This window comes from Microcebus murinus, chromosome 21, assembly GCF_040939455.1.
Source record: "Microcebus murinus isolate Inina chromosome 21, M.murinus_Inina_mat1.0, whole genome shotgun sequence".
Lineage (NCBI taxonomy): Eukaryota > Metazoa > Chordata > Mammalia > Primates > Cheirogaleidae > Microcebus > Microcebus murinus.
Window position 1 is genome coordinate 40149953 of NC_134124.1, and position 14146 is coordinate 40164098.

Here is a 14146-nt window from a genome sequence, read left to right on the forward strand (position 1 = left end):
AAATAAAATAAAATAAAAAATAAAAATAAAGGATTTATCTTGGGCAGGCACGGTGGCTCACACCTATAATCCTAGCACTTTGGGAGTCTGAGGTAGGAGGATCACTTGAAGCCAGGAGTTCAGGACCAGCTTGAGCAATGTAAGAAGATCCTGTCCCTAGAAAAAAATTTTAAAAATTAGCCAGGCATGGTGGCATGCATTTGTAGCTACTCAGGAGGCTGAGCTAGGAGGATCTCTTGAGCCCAGGAGTTGGAGACTGCATTGAGCTATGATGATGACACTGTACTCTAGCCCAGGCAACAGAGCAAGATCCTATCTCAAAAAAAGAAAAAAGGATTCATCTTGCCATGTTAAGATTATTTATGTGCAAGCTTCTCAAATAGTATCTCTTATTCATGTCTGAATCTCCAGTGTTTGGCAAAAAAAAAGAAGGTACTTAGAATGAATGTTCACTGAATGAGGGAACAAATGTAGTCAAGAACTTTAGAAACAATTGTTGGATTTATTGAGATGATTGCATTCTAACTGCCATCAGTTACTTTACCAGCAATATCTTAGGTTCTAGGTGTCAGTAATTAACACTGTGGACACCTCCCATGAGGACATGATTGTAAGTATTCATTTAGCCCTCCCTCCTAGGCTGTGCACATGGGCATTTCTGTGGGCGGGAGGCAGTTTGGGTTTTTTATTGCCATTTTCTGTTGATCATTCATGAATCCAGCTGTGGCTTTGCAGCAATTGCCAGTTAGGCCGTACCCTCAGGGGTACACTTAGTCTCCCCAGGAGTTCCCTCTGAGTTGGCAGGGCTATGGCAGTTTGGTCACTCTCTGCTGGCAGGAACCTGGGAATGGCTTGTGGCTTAAATCTCTGTCTTATGGTCAACACAGTACCTGCTCTGGGATGGAGGCTGAATGGGTGCAGAGGTTTGACAATAGTCTTCCCTCCTGTCTTCCTCCTACTGTCACTTCTTAGCCCCATTGGAAAGGGGATTAAAGGGAAAGAGAAGGCAATACAAAGGCAGAGGGTGAAAGGCCAAGGCAGAGGCAGGTAGAACCACCACAGGCAATAGGTTGGACAAGGCCCTTTGAACCAACTGAGGAAGGCCAAGGGCCTGGCAGGTGGCTGACAGCTCCTTTGGGGAGGACAGCAGCAGTCGGATGGATGGGAAAGTGGGCAGGGTAGAAGCTCAGACTCTGCACCTCCACCTGTCTGCTTCTGTCCTTAGCCCTGTGGCTTTGGGGACTCACTTAACTTTCCCTGTGCCTCACTGTTCTTTGGGAGAATGGGAGGACACTAGTACCTAGCAAAGGCAGTTGTGTTGATATCGGAGTGAAAATATTTATAAAGTGCTTAACTCGAAGGAATAAGGTCCTGCTTCCAGTACTTTGCCCATTGTTAAATGGGGTTATCTTTTTTTTTTTTTTTGTAGTAACCTTTTTTTTTAAATTTCAAAATTTTACAGGGGTACAAACATTTAAGTTACATGTATTGCCTTTGCATGGGGTTATCTTTTTTTATGGATTTGGGTGACCTTATCCTAATGTAAATGTGATTCTTTGGCCTTCTGTTGGGGATCCTCCCCAGTTATCAAGTGGTTGTTTTCTTTGCACTTGTTCTGGTTGTCAGAGTAGAGATCTCTGAGAACTTATAGTCAAAGTATTTTGTTTGAAAGTTAGTTGCGATAATTATTCTCTGTGTGGCTATAGAATCAAAGTGATACGATTCAATTTATTTGTGTTAAGTTTTAGGGTTTCTGTTCTTTTAATTTAATTGCAGATTTTGACTATGTCAGGACTTACATAATTAAAAAGTGAAAACCAAAGTCTTCACAGAGCAGTCTCGCTCCCATTGGTCCTCTCAAGCTCCTTCCCACTCCCTCCCTAGAGATCACCATCCACATCAGCTTCTGCCTTGTCCTTCCTATTCTCATTGTAAAAGGAAGCAAATCCATGTCCTGGTCCATTCTTGTGTCTCTTTCTTTCCCACATGGTAGGCAGTGCCTTCTCTCCAGTGCTCTGGACCTTGGTGTTTTCTCTCACACCAGTTCACAGATGTAGTCTTTTATGATTTTTCACAGATGTAGTCTTTTTATGATTTTGTGTTTGCATCCCTGTGTGGATGCACTGGAGTTCATTCATTCAGCCCCTGTGGATGGACATTGGGCTGTTTCTAATCTTTTTGCTGCTAGTTTTCTTCTTAACTTTTTATTTTGAAGTGATTTTAGATTCACATGGAGTTGCAAAAATAGTAGATACCACCGCTTGGATGCTTCACCATCTACCTCTGATGGTGATATCTCATGTTATATAACAGCAGTGCACTGTCACAACCAGGGATTTGGCGCTGGGCACTATTGTTAGACATAGACCTTATTCAGTTTTCACAGTTTTGACATGCATGATGTGTGTGTTCATGCCATTTGATCTCAAGTACGGTATGGTGTAACAGCAACACCACCATCGTTGATGTAGAGCTGTTTCATCACTAAGCGGAACTCCGTTATACTACCCCTTCTAGTCACATCCCCTTACCTCATTCCTGTCCGCTGGTGCCAATCACTAATCTGTTCTCCAGGTCTGTATTTTGAGAATGTTATATATGTGGAATCATATAGTGTATAACCTTTTATGAGATTGGCTTTTTTTCACGGTTTCATGCTCTTAAGATCCTACAAGGTGTTGCGTGGATCAAGTTTATTTCTTTTTTTTTTTTTTTTTTTTTTTGAGACAGAGTCTCGCTTTGTTGCCCAGGCTAGAGTGAGTGCCATGGCATCAGCCTAGCTCACAGCAACCTCAAACTCCTGGGCTCAAGCGATCCTCCTGCCTCAGCCTCCCGAGTAGCTGGGACTACAGGCATGCGCCACCATGCCCGGCTAATTTTTTTCTGTATATATTAGTTGGCCAATTAATTTCTTTCTATTTATAGTAGAGACGGGGTCTCGCTCTTACTCAGGTTGGTTTCGAACTCCTGAACTCAAACGATCCGCCCGGCTCGGCCTCCCAGAGAGCTAGGATTACAGGCGTGAGCCACCGCGCCCGGCCCAAGTTTATTTCTTTTTATTCCTGAGTAGTAGTGCATTGCATGAATATACCAGAGTTTATTGTGTTGTTCACTTATTGAAAGACATTGGGTGGTTCCCAATGTGGGTCTATTATGAAGAAAGCTCTTGTGAGCCTTCATGTACATGTTTTTTGTGAAGATAGGTTTTCATTTTCTGGGATAAATGCCCAAGATTCCAATTGCTGAGTCATGGTAAGTACATATTTAGTTTTACAAGAAACTGCGGAAGTATTTTTCGAATGGCTGTACCATTGTATAATCACACCACCAATGTATCAGGTTCCCAGTTTCTTTGCATTCTTGCTAGCATTTGGTGTTATTTTTTACTTTATCCATTCTAACAGGTGTAGTGATATCTCATTGTGGTTTTAATTTGCATTTACCTAATAGCTAATGATGTTGATTATATTTACACATGCATGTTTGCTGTCCATATCCTTTCTTTGCATGATTTTAATTCTTTTAGATTTGTTAAGGTTTTGTTTTATGAAGCAAGATATGGCCTAGCTTGGTGAATGTTCCATGTGCACTTGAAAAGAATGTGTGTTCTGCTCTTGTTGGATGGAATATTCTAAAATGCCAGTTGATAGTGTTGTTCAGTTCTACTATAACCTTGCTGATTTTCTGTATACTAGTTCTATAGCTTACTGAGAGAGGAGTGTTGAAGCCTCCAACTGTAACTATGGATTCACCTATTTTTCCTACTGGTTCTATGAGTTTTTGTCTCATGTATTCTGAAGCTGTGTTGTTAAGTGCATACATACTTAGGATTGTTATATCTTCTTGGTAAACTGACCTTTTATTATGAAATATCCCTTTATCTCTGATAATTGTCTTTGTTATGAGGTCTTATTTTTCTGTTTACAGCAACCCTCTCTTTTTACTAGTTTGTGCATGGTATATCTTTATCCATCCTTTTACTTTTTTTTCTTTTTTTTTTTTTTTGAGACAGAGTCTCGCTTTGTTGCCCCAGGCTAGAGTGAGTGCCGTGGCGTCAGCCTAGCTCACAGCAACCTCAAACTCCTGGGCTCAAGCGATCCTCCTGCCTCAGCCTCCCAAGTAGCTGGGACTACAGGCATGCACCACCATGCCAGGCTTATTTTTTCTATATATATTAGTTGGACAATTAATTTCTTTCTATTTATAGTAGAGACGGGGTCTTGCTCTTGCTCAGGCTGGTTTTGAACTCCTGATTCTCGAGCGAGCAATCTGCCCACGTTGACCTCCCAGAGTGCTAGGATTACAGGCGTGAGCCACAGCGCCCGGCCTATCCTTTTACTTTTAACATGCAGTTGATCAGTTTTAAAATCCGTTCAGTAGGCACATTTTTAAAAGTCCATTCTGACAATTGGTATCTTTTAGTTGGTGTGTTAAACCATTTATATTTAAAGAAATTATTGATATGCTTTTAGGTCTACCACTTTATTACTTGTATTCTGTTTGTTCCGTCTGATTTTTCTTTTTCTTTTTTTTTTCTTTGAGACAGAGTCTCACTCTATTGCCTGGACTAGAGTGAGTGCCGTGGCATCAGCCTAGCTGACAGCAACCTCAAACTCCTGGGCTCAAGCAATCCTTCTTCCTCAGCCTCCCAAGTAACTGGGACCACAGGCATGCACCACCATGCCCGGCTAATTTTTTCTATATATATTTTTAGTTGTCCACCTAATTTCTTTCTTTTTTTTTAGTAAAGATGGGGTCTCGCTCTTGCTCAGGCTGGTCTCGAACTCCTGAGCTCAAATGATCCTCCCACCTCGGCCTCACAGAGTGCTAGGATTACAGGCGTGAGCCACCGCACCTGGCCCATCTGATTTTTCTTCCTCTGTTTCCTCTTTCTTGCCTTCTTGGGGTCATTTTCCCATTTTTATGTTACATTTTAATTTACCTATTGTGTTTTTTACTGTGTCTCTTTATATAGTTTTACAGTGGTTACCCTGGGGATTACAATCCACACACATAGCTTTTCACAGCCTACCTAGAATCAATATTTTACCCTTTGAAGTAGAATGTGGAGACTTGATCAGCATATAGAACCCTTGATTCTTCCTTCGCTTTATGTTGGAGTTGACTCATATGTTACATTTGCATACATTAAAACCCCATCTGACAACTTTATAATATTTTCTTTGAGCTAGCCAACCTATTTTACACAATTCAATAAAAGAAGAGTCTATTATATTTACCCAGATATTTATACCATTTCTATTGATCTCCACTTTAATGGTCAGTCATACCCCATCTTATTTTATTTATACCCCTCACCTTCCCCAACTTCTTTACCCCTGAATTATTTTTAAGCAAATTCCATACCATTTGATCCATAAATGTCTTTTATATTTATGAAATATAAGGATCTATTAAAATATATAAGTGTGCTATCATTATTATATTTAAAATGTAATTTTGATTTAATTTCTTAATGTCATAAATATTCAGACAATATTTAATTTGGTATGATGGTCTCACAAATATATATTTTTTAAAAATCTGTTCATTTGAATCAGGTCCTAAATAGGTGTATACATTCCTATTGGTTGGTTGCTTAAGTCTCTTCATCTATAGAGTCCCCTTCTATCCCTTTTTCCATGAAATATATTTGTTGAAGAAACCAAGTCATTTCTTCTCTAAATGTTCCCTGTTGTGGGTTGCACCAATTCCATCCTTTTAGGGTCATTTAACAAATTTCTTTGTCCCAGTATTTCCTATAGATTATTAGATTGAGAGGCTTGATCCAATTCAGAATTAATTTTTAGCAAGGTTACTTTGCAGGTAGTCCTGTTGTATCACTTGAATTTAAAATGAATTTTAAAATATTTGATATATTTGAATCAATGAGAATATTTTTCTTATTAATGCTTCAATTGTCTCATCTTTTGTTAATGGTAGCCTCTTCAAGTTGGCTCCTGAGTCCTTTTAACAGGACTCTAGAAATCTATAAAGAGCTTCCTTGCTTTCCACTGTATATTTTGTGTACTTTCCTTTCCTGGCCAGGAATCAACTGTTTTTTCAAGGAGTTATGGTTCCTTTTTATGGAAAATGGCATGTAGAGTCACAGTCTCGGCCTGTGTTCCATCAGAGTCTGGCATAAGAGCATATTGTGGAGCTCCCCACTGGAGAGCCTCCTGTCTTCAGGAAGAGTGATTTCTGTCTGTTTGTTTTTAATCAGCATAGCATCAGCATTCTCTGGAGTTGGTTGTGGATTTTTTCATCTGCTGCTATTCTTCATTTTCAGTTATAAGTTGCCTTTTGTTTACCTGCATCGTTGTCAGATTAGTGGCTACAGGTTAACATGGAGCAAGTGATGTGTATTTGGATCAGTGGTATTTAGGGCTTGTCATTTACCAGTGGTGAGACACTTATGCAGGACAGTTCCCTCAATGCTATGATGAATGCGCAAACCAAATGTGGGGAGAATGTATAGAAACATGAATGATCACAAGTGAGGGAACCAGGAAAGCTTCATAGAGGAGGACACATTTGAGCTGGGCTTGAAGGATGAGTGGGGTTTCAAGAGGCAGAGAAGGGGGGATACTGTCAGGTCCTGCCCAGCTGTGCTGGCATAGTGCTTTCCAGTCACACCTCAACTGATTCCGTCCCTGTTCCTGCACCTAGTCTCACTACTCAGGTCTCTGTTACATGTGTCTCCTCCTCCTAGTTTTTCCCTGTGATAGCCCAGCCTGAAGGGAGTGGCTGGGATAACTTGTGACTTCCAGCTCTCCTCCCCAGGTGGAAATTCTGTTCACCCAGCCAGCACCTGGTGAGGATGCTGGCCGTGTGCTGCCAGGACCTGGGGGACAGCATCTGCTCCTTGTCTACAGAGGCTGTCTACCACCTCTCCTGTGTCCTCCTGCCACAAAAGCCTCTGCACAGCCTCTCTCGTCCCCCTCCAACCTCCCCACATGCTCCGTTCCAGAAGAGCAAGGGCCTAGAATTTACCTGAGCACTTTATTTCCATGGAGGGACCTGCCTCCAAACACCTGCAGTTATACTCTGGGGACAAAATACCTGCTCAGGAAAGAGTTCTTTTGAATGAGTTCCTCCCTGTCTGGCTGAGCTTCATACTCATACCCAGTTCTGTCTCTGCTCTGAGGAAGGCAAAGTGGGGGTCCTTAGCCAGGGGCTGCCAGCATTCCTCATAGTGATGTCTGCTCCTCCCCTGCCCGCCCCCACCTCTCTCCAAGCTGGCTCAGTGGGTGCCTTGGGTTAGGCCAGGTACCTGAAACATTGGAAACGGTGGCCTAAGAAGCCTTCTGAGTCTCTGAGGGGTGGGCTTTGCTTCAGAGATGAGAAGGAAACCTAGCACTCTAGGAGGCTGATGTGGGAGGATCGCTCAAGGTCAGAAGTTTGAAACCAGCCTGAGCAAGAGCGAGACCCTGTCTCTACTAAAAATAGAAGGAAATTAGTCAGACAACTAAAAATATATTAAAAAAATTAGCCAGACATGGTGGCGCATGCCTGTAGTCCCAGCTACTCAGGAGGCTGAGGCAGGAGGATGGCTTGAGCCCAGGAGTTTGAGGTTGCTGTGAGCTAGGCTGACACCACGGCACTCTAGCCCAGGCAACAACAGAATGAGACTCTATCTCAAAAAAAAAAAAAGAGATGAGAAGGAAAAACTGAAGGCTGTTAGAGGAAGAGGGTAAGAGTGAAGCCTACAGTGCCAACACCTATAACAACACCCTTCGGATTGGCAAAGTGAGGGGCCGGGGCCAGAGATAAAGCAGGGAGAGCTGGGGCCTCTCATTTACATAATGTTCTAGACCCCTCCCATGGGACTCTTATATGCCCCTACCTTCCCTCTCTGTGACTGGCTGTGAAGATTTCCTTTGAGGGACTGTCCCTGTGCGAAGGAAGACACAGGCCTGGGCTCCAAATGTTCTCCCTTGAGCATCCCAGATCCTGAGCCTGCGTCATGGCCTGTCCCCCAGAAGCATTGGTTTCAGGATCCTGATGCCTCCTGAGCAGTGTGTATCCCAAGTCCTGCCTCAGAGAGGTGGCACTGAGGGCCCTAGCGCCAGCCCTCTCTCCCACTGCTCTGCCTCTGCGGCCTCTGACCTCTGAGCCCCACACTGCACTGAGGTGAGTGTTTCTGCCTGCCACCCCAAAGACTCTGGCTATGGGGACAGTATCCTTTGGGAGCTCAGCAGACAGCACAGGCCTAGGACAAAGGGCATCTTGCTCCTGAGAGGGGTTCTCCCTCATCCCCTTCCCGGGACGGGCGGTCTGGTACATCTGAGGCAGGGTGCCCAGGTGAGCCCAGACTGACAGCCAAGTTGCAGGTGTTTGCAGAGTACTTCACCCAGATCCAGCTCTGCAACCTGGTGCTGGAGGCCATGGAGGGCCTGACCAACAGCAAGGCCAAGTTGTCTCTGGCTGCTGCCCAGCTGATGAATGCTGTCATGAAAGAGCGGGCAGAGACATGAAAACGGTAGTGTGGCACTATGGCAAAAGCTCTGCCCTGTAAATCAGGCGCCCTAGGCTCTCTCCTGGCTCTGATACCAACCAGACGAAGGGCCTCTGGCAAGTTCCTTCTCCTCTGTTGGTCTTAACTCACTCACCTATAAAATGTAGGCTTGGACTAGATTTTCTCTTTGGTCCCACTGAGCTGTGACATTTGTAATCCTGAGCTCAAAACTGCCTCCTGTGTTGGGCCCTGATTCCTCAGTTAACATCACCAGGTGCAGGGCTGTAGGCAGCTGGAGTGGCTAGAAGCCAGAGCATGGGGAGGCATTGGTGGGGGCATTCACCTGGTTGCCCAGGTTGTCAGGGCTTAGGATGTAGATTGCAAATCAACAAGCTTATTGGGTGACTCTGACCTTTAAAAGCATTGTCTTTTAGTTTCACATGGAAGATTTGGCATAAAAATCTACATCTCCCACTTCACTGAAAAGAATTTAAAATGTGGTCAGCTAGGGCACCTGAGTAGCCACTACCCCTTTTATAGATGAGGCATGGGCCCTCTCAGACCATCCTACACTCACTGAGTCCCCTGACACCCGTTGTCCTCACTCACGTGACCTGCCTGGCCGGGGGACCAGAACTGGAAGAACACGCTGAGGGTGTCTGGAAGCACTGCACTGAGTGGCCTTCCCAGGGACTGTGTTAGGGTCTTGAGGACTAGGACAGAGCCTGGAGCACCCCACCTCCAATGCCACTTGTCCCCGCAGTGTTGAGGGTTGAAATTGATGGAAAGTTAATCCCAGCTGGAAGGGGGAACCTCTAAAATGTCTGCAGGGCCCTTACCTTCCCTTGTGGTGGACCGGCACCTCCTGAGTAACCTGGGGACTCATCTACAAGCTTTGGGGCCATGGGCAGGCATTTGCTACAGCGGCCTTGGTGCTAGCTTCTAGTTTTTTCTGTGGGCCCTGCTGGTCTGGCATGGTGTGCCCCAGAACTCTGCCTTTGGAAGAGCGTCACTGACAGGACTGCAACTAGGCACCTTGAGTTTGGGAGTTGGTAGGGGAGAAGAACAGGAAGGAAGCATGGAAGGAGTTATGGGGACTTCTGTCTCTGCCCTGTAGGTTGAGGAAATTGTGGAGGTATCCTTGAATGGCTTAACTTGAATCTGGAGCCCAACACAAAGGAGACCCCGCAGGCCATGTGCTCTCTGGCAGACAGCAACACCTGCACTGTGGTCCCCATGCTGCTCAGCAAGCCCCTGCTCTGGGACAGATACCTCCGCACTGGCCCAGGGGCACATTCTGTAGCCCAGGAAGCCCCCCCCGCCAGCCACCGCTGCACCTGGCTCCAAGCCCAGATTAAAAGTCACTCTGCAAGGATGCTCTTTCCCCTCTTCTCTTTGATCCTAAGCAAGCCTCCTCTCCATGTGCTCTAACCAATTCCTCTTTGGTCTCACTCCCTCTGGTCCCTGAGAACTTGCTCTTCATGGGCCTGAGGTCAGACTTGTCCTAGGAGTGTGATAACCAGGGCCCAAGACATTGCTGTCCCCGGGTCTTGCAGCTCCACTCTGGGCCTGTGGAAGGCATGTGGCACCCAGGGAGACACCATACTCAATACCCAGCTGCTCACAGACATTCTGGAAAAGAACCGCTCCAGAAAAGACGAGGTGGAGACGGACACCCAGCCTGTGGTGTTCAGTACAGGGAGGAGGGGCCTAGGGCGTCATGTTGTGGGAGCTTGGGGGCAGAGTTGTGGATCAAAGGGCTTAATCTCAGGGGTCAGGCAGGTACTGGGGAGGGTGCAGAGAGGAGAGAATCCACACTGGCTCCTCGCAAGAGCACTTTAGCCTCCTTTTGGTGCTTTTGGATCTAAGAATGCACGGTGGAGAAAGGGTGGGGACCATTCCCATTGTATGAACAAGGAAACTGACAGGGTGGGTCACCAGCTTGTGCACTCTCCTGATTCTGGAGTTGGCCTCCTTTTACAGGAAGACTGTGGGTATGGCAAGGGGCATAGGAGAGGAGGAAGTTTGGCGGTCTGGAGTTAATGTGGACAAAGTATGCCAGAAATCATCTGCTGCTGAACATACAGAGTCAGTTTCCTTTCCACTTTTAATGTCAAGTGAGCAGAAGAGGAGGCAAATTGCATGTGAGTGGCCCCTCGTTTCCCTAGGGGTGAGGTGTGGGGATATGTTCGGTCTTTGGGTATTTCCTATGAGCCGGGCTCAGAGTGAGCTGTGCCTGCCGGGCAGTGACAGGGAGGGACAGGGTGGGCTTCCAGCCCAGACTTTCACTGCCCAGGCCTGGTCCATTCTGACTCCCCTCTCCCCAGGTGACAATTGCCGTGTGTGAGATGCTGTCAGGACCCCTGTGCCAGGATGCTGTCCAGGAACTCTTCCCACAGCTGTTGCTGGCTGTGCTGGTCATTTCTACTGGGTGACTGAGCAAAATGCTCCCCAGAGGATAGTGGTGTCCAGCCAGGAGTGGGCCCCGGGCAGCTAGAGTGAGTCCTTTGACGCCACTGGGTGAGCCTCACCTCCAGGCGGTGGAGAAATGTAACGAGCCAATTCCCAAGAGCCCTGGATGACTAGATGCTGATCTCTTCAGGACACGAGGGAGAGAAGGGTAGGACATGGTATGGGTGCCACAGCATTGTGCACTGGAATATTCTCTCAGATTTGCAGATTTCTTATTTCTTTTTTCGTCGTGTACACTCTTCTGCTGACAGACCATGGTTCCTACCCATGTTCATAACTCTACACGTGAAGAGGTTCAGTTAGATGGTAGATAACAGGGCCAACACTATGTCACCCTGTTCACTCAGGGTTGGCCATTTAAATCAGCCTGGTTGGGCCCCTGACTTCACTTCCTCATTAGCTGCCCCATCTTGTGCAAGTCCCTCCTGGAAATCAGTTTTCTCACCTGTGATGTGGGGGTTGGACTCCTAAATAAGTGGTTGTGATACTTTCTTTGTAATCTCAGCACATTTGATTCCAGTCAAAGCTGAAATGAAAATGAAAACAAATGAAGCCAATAAAGGAGAGAGACTCTGATTAGGTGTGGAAGTGAAGAGTGAGGGCAGAATTTGGAAACCACCACTAGGACATCCCTGTGGTATCTTTCATAGGACTCTGGTTGGAGGAGGGTCCGGGTGAAGGGGTGAGGGGACGGGCAGTTGGAGACGGGGCCATAGAGTCGTGACTTCTCATCAGCAGCAGAGCAGAACCCAGCTACCAGGTCTGAGAACATCTCCAACCTGCCAGCACAGGACTGCAACCCAGGGCATAACACCTTGTTCCTCTTTTCATCTTTTTCTTTTCACAGACCCAATGGCGGTAGCCTTTAATTTTGCTTTAGAGGCAGTGCAGTTGGTGCTACTGGCAGCTGCGTATGAGGGAGTGGTATCCTTTGCAAATTACCATCGCTGCTGGGACCTCTGTCCAGCTCCAAATCTTTCTACATATGAGTCATAGACCTATCCAGGTGGAATCACTTCTCAAGTGTCCCTGGCACCACTCTGACCCCTGACCCCAGTTTCCCAGGTCCCAGCACTCAAATACAGTAGCCTTCCACCCTCCTCCCCCAGCTCCCAGCCCTCTGCTCTCCTGACTCCTCAGCCCACATGTCTTCCCAGTTGTGTGCACCCTGGCCCTGGCCACTTCCCCCACCCCAGCAACTACTTGCTTCCTGTGTTCCATCCCAGTACAATGGAAAAGACGTGTGACCCCTCCTTTCTTCACTGAATCACGAGCCTTGTGCAGCAGAAGTACCTCTGCAGCATGGATGAGGGTAGGAAGATCCTGGCCGGGGCCTTCTATGCGCAGGTGAGAGCTGGGGAGAGCCCAGCAGCTGCAGCCATGCCCTTCCTGTGGCTGAGGGACTGACCATTTGATGGGAGGTTAACTAACTTCCCATGAAGGAGAAAAAAATAATCAGGCCATCTCAAATGGGTTCCCTTCCATGGAACATCAGCGGACTGGTTTAAGGAGGCCAGGAAAGCTGGAGGGGTAGCAGTTCTAGTCCTCCCTGAATAATGCAGGATCCCAGAATTGGGCTCCAAATTCAAGGCTCGCCAGCACTACCCCCGAGCCCTTCCCCACAGCCTCCTCCCCATGGGACCAGATCCACCACTGCCCTCAGCAGGATGCAGTCCTGGCCTGAGCAGGGGCTGAGCGAGGGCTGGAGGGAAGCACAGGGTCCCCACGAGCTCTCCTCCACCTGTAACCATGGTGTCCTGCCCCTCAGCTCCTCTGGCACCGTCATGGCACAGACCCCTAGGCACCACTCTGTGGGCTTAGAGCCCAGAGTCAAAGGCTCTCAAGAGGCTGGTTCCATTCTTACGAGGCTTCCTGAATGCTGAGGTGTGGGTGACGGTGCAGGCAGTGGACAGCCTGCAGAACGTCACCCACCATGGGCAGGACAAGGACATCCGTGAATGTTGTGTAGCACCTGCCAGCGCCTGCATCCCCTCATCAATGATATATGTGCTTGTGGTCCTAGGAGCCCTTGGGAACAATATGGGCTGGGGCTAAGGGTTAACCCTGGGGCTTAACTGAGGATTGGGCTAAGCCAAGGGCCTGTGGCCCAAGGCTGAGATAGACAAAGGAGCAGACAAAAGGAGACCTGGCCCCATGGAGCAGTGCACAGGACACATCCCAAGTGCGTTCCCACCACATCCAGACCCAGTACACGCCTCTACTTACTTTGCCCCCAAAGTTCCCTGGAGGAGCCACTGGACCAACAGCTGAAAGCTCACACACTGGTATAAAGTTGGGGTGAGGACTCAGACTCCACTCATGGAGTAAAGAGGGGGATAACTGATGGCTCTACCCTTATCCCAAATAATACAGGGACCTTAGAATGCTTGAGTCCCTGTGGCAAGAGAAATCTGAGACTCAGAAATTTGGACAAACATACCAATACCAACCCTCCCCATCTCTCATCCTCCTTACAGATCATGGCATCTTAGAGCAGCAGAGACCTCAATGTCCCTGAGACACATGCTGAAGTAGTCCTGTTGTGGTGATGTTTGTAACATTTTGGCTTTGGAACCTTGGGTTAGAATCATTTTGGTATAGGTCTCATCTCCGCTATAACCCTGGAAACTCCCGGATTGCTAGCTCAATGTCTGACCCATCCATCTTTCAGCTACTTTAAAAATTCACCATGTGTACTGTCCTTGAGTTAACAAAGCCCAAAAGTAATATCTTTTCTCCATCCAAACAACATAAAAACAGGAATGCTTTAATTCTGATTTGCCCTTCCCAGGCTACACATGAATGTTGTCTAGTATTTTAGTTCTACCTGCTTATTAAATCTCCAAATGTGGTCTTTATGTCATCATCACCATGATTGTTATCATTTTATACAGTCAATACTTACGTAGAATTGCCCATATGTTTATAAATCTTGCTCACCTTTCCTTCTTACAGCTCTTTCTTCCCTCCTGGAGTCTGTTTCCCCCTTCCTTTCTGGTTCCTTGAGTGAGGGTCTGAAAGTAGTAAACATTTTCAGTCTTTGTATGAAAATGTCTTTATTTTGCGTCATATTTGTCTTTAGTTAGTAGGTTATGATGTAAACATTATGATATTTCTTGAATGTGTCCCTTTCTTTTGTAGTGTTGGTTGTCCTTGATGTTTGCTGATCTTGAAGTGATTTCTGGCGTTTTTATGCTGGAGGTGCTCAGCGGGCCT